We start from the raw sequence: 6,000 nt of genomic DNA on the forward strand, positions 1-6,000 counted from the left end.
ATTTTGAGAAGGGCAATTGGTGTTTGTTGCATACAGTCCAAGGAGGAGTGTTAAACTTTGGCCTGCAATGCAACATGGAACCAGCAACAAGCTCACAACAAGACTAACAACAGCAAAGCAGCCTGAAGTGCAGCATTGGAGCTGAACCGAATGTAATAGTGGCTTGGTCCATTTTGTTTCAATGTAATTTTGTTTAGTTTACTTGTGACTTATGCAAGTAAGTTGGTAGGATTAGTCCTTGATGTAATGGCTGATATGTCAGCCCATTTTGTGTGTAATTTAAGTTATCAATTAGTCATGTATTAGTGGGGGCAGTTAAGACATTAGGTAACTGTCAAGGTAATCTTGTAACTCATATATTTTCAATTTTTGAATGAAAATTAGTGTGGTTCTTCAGTTACATTTTGGCTGCTGTTCTTTCTTTCTTTTTGCTTCGATTTTCATTGCTTTTGTTTTGCTTTTGTTTTAATGCAAATGTTCCAACAGATGCATCGAATGGAAAACGAAAATGATCACTTGTGAAATGGAATCAGTGTAGACCAGCGGTGTAAAATGGGGAGTCTGGGATTATGGTGTTTGGTCACTCAAAATAAAGCTTTCATGATGAAGATGAGGTATAGTCGTATTACCAAAACTGATCGAATGGGGGTTAACATTCTTCGAAATAAGTATAGAGTTGATGCAATAAACCCTAACCATATTAGTAGAGCAAACTGCTCTATTTTTTTTTCTTGTGACGGGGACTTAAGAAGATTTGGAGTGAATTAAAGGAAAATGTTTGGTGGACACTGGGTGATGTGAAAAGCATTAGATTTTGGCATGATGTATGGACTGCGGAATTGGGCTGTTCGAAGAACCCTGTGATTCAGTCTGCTGGATATATGGGAGACCCTTACTTATGTGACATGGTTGCCATGCAAGAACAATGGAATTGAGATTTGCCGAGACAATGCGTTCACCAATCAAGAGTGAGCAGGGAATGTCGAAGGGTGAAGCTGACTAGGGTACATTTTTTTGGTGTTGTAATCTGGAATTTGTGGAAAAAGGGGAATAATAGCATCATTCAGCATGCAAACTAATGAGTTAATAGCCAAGTGCTACAATTGGACGCTAAGTATCATGCACACTGCAACATTTTCTAAAACTGTTAACGTAAATGGCGTCATGCAGTTGGGTGGTGAGCGGTTTTCCATTGGAGGCATAACTAGGGATGATAATGGGCGATGGGCCGAGGGTGGAGCACATGATTCTTACAGGATAGGAAGTGGCCTGGAGTCGAGGTTTTCGAAAGGTGATCATTGAAAGCTATAGCTCACAGGTAGTCTCAGCTATTAACAACAAAATGGCGCCAGCATCATTAACACTTATTCGAAGAATGCAGGATGTTTATAATATATATCTATATTTGAATATATTTATATATAAAAACACCCTCCAAACATATAAAAATCTTTAAAAAGTTAAACATAATTATACCCAATACTCACCTGAATCCAAGTATCATAGCTCTAAACTTCCTGTCAGAAATCAGATACATTTGAATAGGATTTTTATTACAAGTAACTCTAAAATAAGAAACATCTCCATGAAAGTTCTTCATTCACCAGTAGCAGGACATGTAACACACTCAACCTAAATATATGTCAGTTTTTGATGTTTGAATCCAAATTTGTACTCAATCAGAAATGAGACAGATTTAAAGTAATTCCCACTTTCCCAGTATTACAGTATACTATACAATACCTTCATTTCAACACATACCTCTCATGGTGAACCATGAAACTCGTTTTACACTGTCTTTGAGATTTTTCATGTTATCTTGGTCCAGAGAGCTCCATTGCAGGGACCAACAAGGAAGAGTCATCGGTTAGGTCAGAGTATCTTTCTGAAGAAGAGAACTCATTGGCTCTGGACCTGTTTGGTTCAGCTCTGTGTGAAGCTTCCCACGTATCGGCTAGCCCATCACCTTCTAGCATCCGTACCACTTCTGACATCTTGGGTCTTTGACTTGGCTGGTTCTGAACGCACAAAAGAGCCACTCGAACCATTTCTTCAACCTCAATCCTATCGTAGTTATTTTTCAGATCCTTGTCAACTAGCAACTCTAGTTTCTTTTCTTGATGAATTTTTATTACCTGCATAATTAAACAATAACCAACTATATTAGATTATCCGGATTGGGGTTCAAGTGTTAGATACAAGTACGTAAGTAGATATTGTTAGATTAGCTCACCCAGTCAAGAATGGCTCCTTTCTGGTTAGCTGTTTTCCCCACTTGGAGAGCCCTGAGTCCAGAAATGAGCTCAAGTAAAAGGATACCGAACCCAAAAACATCGGTCTTCTCAGAGGATTGACCGGTTGATAGATATTCAGGGGCTATATGTCCCACGGTGCCTCTCACTGCTGTTGTCACATGTGACTCCTGATGATCTAACAACTTAGCCAACCCAAAGTCACCAACAATGGCCTCACAATCATCATCCAGAAGTATATTTGCGGCCTTAACATCCCGATGAATTATCTTGGGGTCACACTGCTCGTGCAAATACAGTAACCCCTTGCTGCTCCTAATGCAATTCTTTTCCTCGTTCCCCAATCCAGTGCTGGTTTGGCTGCAATCACACACAAGTTACAACATTATTCTCGACTAAATTCCAACATCTATGTTGCTCAGACTCTTCATTGAAGTACCTTTGAGCCGAGTGGCAACGCTTCCATTAGACATGTAAGGGTAAACCAGAAGCCTCTCCGTCGCGGTGATGCAAAACCCATAGAGACGAAGGAGGTTGCGGTGAACTGCTAAGCTTATGAGTTCAACTTCAGTTTGAAACTGGATTTCACCTCCAGCTGCACTTCCATCTTTAAGCCTCTTCACAGCCACGACTGTTCCATCCTGCAAATACCCTTTATATACATATCCAAATCCTCCTTTCCCTACTAAGTTCCTGCTGCTGAAATTGTTAGTCGCCACCTGAAGTTCCTTGAAATGGAACCTCTTCAAGTTTCCAAGACAAATTTCTTCCCTACGTTGTTCTGAGATGATTTTTTTTTAACATGTTTTGATAGAGACAAGTTAGCCCTTTTTCATGTATATAAACAATGTATAATATAGTTTTTTACTAACCATTAACGTCGAAGAAGATTTGCTGGTTGTGTCTTTGTCTCCACCACAGAAGGAAACCAAAGCCAAGAATAAGTAGGCAAATGGAGGCAAGAGTTGAGCCAAAGGCTAAAGCAATTTTATGGCTCTTGGATCTTCCCGAAGGTTTTGAGGCTAAAGAAAAACACAGAAATATGACGCCAGATTGATAGAATTAAACAATCATGCTAATGTTGGAGAAACTAGTGATGGCAAATTTTAGAATAATTAGCATGTTTTAACTTGGAAACTAAAAATTAAACTCAACAGTAGAGCACGTCGAATATGTACTGGCTCAATTGACATCGATGATGTTACAGATTCTTTGAGATTAAAGGTTCTATAAAGCATTAAAGCTGGGATCTTGATTTTTTAAGTAGTGGTTGATGAATTGAAAAAAAAACAGCATATTGAACAGAGAATTCAAGATTTGGACAAATGAAGAAACATTGAATGGGGGAGAATTGTTCTTACTTTGTGAATTATTTGAGGAAAGAGACAATTGCATTGGTCTTGTTCTGGAACAGTCTTGTCCAGTCCCCACACCACAACTCAATGGGTTTCCCACAATGCTGTGTCAACTAAAAGATATGTAAGAAAATAATAAAAGAATCATACTTTAGACAGGGCAAATTAACACAGTAAGACGAGAGCTAAACTCAAACTTACTTGAATGTTGTTGTAGGCAATTCCGGAACTGGACCACTCAAATTATTGAAAGACAAGTCCCTGTAAAACCAGACACGTCCCACATATCGTTGGAAACTATCGTACTCTGTCTGATAAATCAATCAGTTTTGGAAATAAAAAATATAACAGGATTTTGTGAATTACAGGAAAGTGAGCTGTGTCATGTTTGCCAAAGGGGAAGGGATTGCTCCTGACAGACTGTTGTTATTCAGCCTCCTGGTATCATTCAAACAAAACCACACCAATCATATTCAAAATAATTTAACTGTAGATACTTGAGATCGAGAATAGCTTGTTTAAAACAACTCATGTTTAGAATAGCCTTTGTTTAAATATAAGCTGTCTTAAACGGTTCTTGTTCAAAACAACTCATGTTCAGAACCAATCTGGATACTTACAGGTATTGCAGGCTTTTTAGGTGAGATAGAGTGCCGGGAATTTGACCATTGAAACGGTTGTTAGAAAGATCAAGTGTTTTAAGCTTTGAAAGCTTCCCTAATTCCGATGGTATATTCCCTGATATATTGTTATTCTGAAGGTTCCTGTAAAAGCAAAAACATTCATTGCATACGGAATTCATAAACTAAATCACAATTTGACAGATGAATTGATAATTGATAATTGATACTTACACAAGCTGGAGATTTGTCAAGTTCCCAATGGTAGGGGCAAGATTACCAGACAGATTCTGGCTTGGAGCTCCTCTGTAATAAAAAAAAAAAAGAACATTTGAACCAACATCAGATATTGTTTTGTCTGAATCTGTAGTAGTGTTTGAAGCTTTGTAATATATTCATTTGAACTTAACATCAAATACTTACAGGGCAGTGACTAGACCATCACTAGAACAAGTGATCATGTTCCAACTGCAAGGATCAACAGCAGTGTCATCCCAATTGCCAAGAGCTCCATGTGGATCAACCAGGAAAGCTTTTATGCCCATTAAAGCTTGCACTGAAGAAAAGAAAAACAATCATTTTCCTACTTGAAATTTTACGCTTCTTTTTTTCAGACAAACAACCATGTGGTTTCAGTTACCTTCAAAGTTAACACCTTTTGGTGAAAGCAATCCAAATGCAGAACTCCACAAGCAGGCCAAAGCCACACAATTCAAAACAAACTTGTCTTTCCTTAACCCCATTGCTTCAGCAGTTGTTGCAGTTCCAAGAAAGAAAGAAAAGAGAACAGGTTCTTGTAAGAAAAAACAGGTTTTTGTTGTTCTTGGTGGTGGTGGTTTTATGCAGCTTTTTTTTTTTTTTTACATGAGGAGCCAAGAAGGTGAGGACCCCCTGGTTCCTATAAAAGGATTCAGTGAGAACCATGGAAAACCAGACACTTTGATCAGTGACATGGCTGCCGCTGGTTCAAATCAAAAGCTGAGATAAAGAATATATGAAAGCTAAGTTACACTGACCAAATATAGATGATTTCAAATGATGTTTTGATAAAGAGAAAAATAAATTGTTTCAATCATGCACTTATTTATGGAATTGGATATTTTGAGAAATTTCTCAATTTGTGAAGCCAAGTGAAGTATTAACTGTTAAGCACCGTAAATTATATAATAATTGAATGCTTAATCAAAATTCTTTCTTTTAATTTTACTAGGTGGAGTTAGGCAGGTACTCTGGCCTAACATTCCCTCAGCTTGGCCATTTTCTGTAAAAATAATTAGTTAAAAATACTAGAGAATTTTAAATATCATAAAATTTTAAATAGTACTTATCCACAAACCATAAAATTTTTAAATTTTTTCCTGTATGTACCAAATAAGAATCCAAAATATAAGATAGTATATTTGATCCTCATTTTGTATAATATTCATATATTGTTTTTCTTTTTGGTAATCTGGGATAGGAAGGTGATGCTAAAAATGAAATTCAAGTTTTAAGAAGCATAATCTTATCAATATGAGCACTGCCTAATAATAATAATAGGTGAGAATCTCTAGAGATCTTTGTTTGTGTGAATTATTTCACACCATTCTTTTTAATGCATTGTTTTTGTCTTAGGTGTCCCATTTGTCAATCGAAGAGCACCTAACCTTATACTTTTATAATTCCAAGCTTCCATAATTTGATTAATCAAGTTATTTACTATCAAAATGTTTTTAAGTTGTATTTACCCATACTTTTTATAATAAGTTTTAAATGAAAGTATTTTTAAATTAT

The 6,000-nt window shown here is 36.8% G+C and overlaps 1 pseudogene; it reads right to left on the bottom strand.

Annotated features, from left to right (window-relative positions):
* Nucleotides 1–1,532: 1,532 nt before the first annotated feature.
* LOC107903919 (protein NSP-INTERACTING KINASE 2-like) lies at nt 1,533–5,299 on the bottom strand (annotated as a pseudogene).
* Nucleotides 5,300–6,000: the final 701 nt, after the last annotated feature.

Source organism: Gossypium hirsutum, chromosome D05, assembly GCF_007990345.1.
Source record: "Gossypium hirsutum isolate 1008001.06 chromosome D05, Gossypium_hirsutum_v2.1, whole genome shotgun sequence".
Taxonomy (NCBI): Eukaryota; Viridiplantae; Streptophyta; class Magnoliopsida; order Malvales; family Malvaceae; genus Gossypium; species Gossypium hirsutum.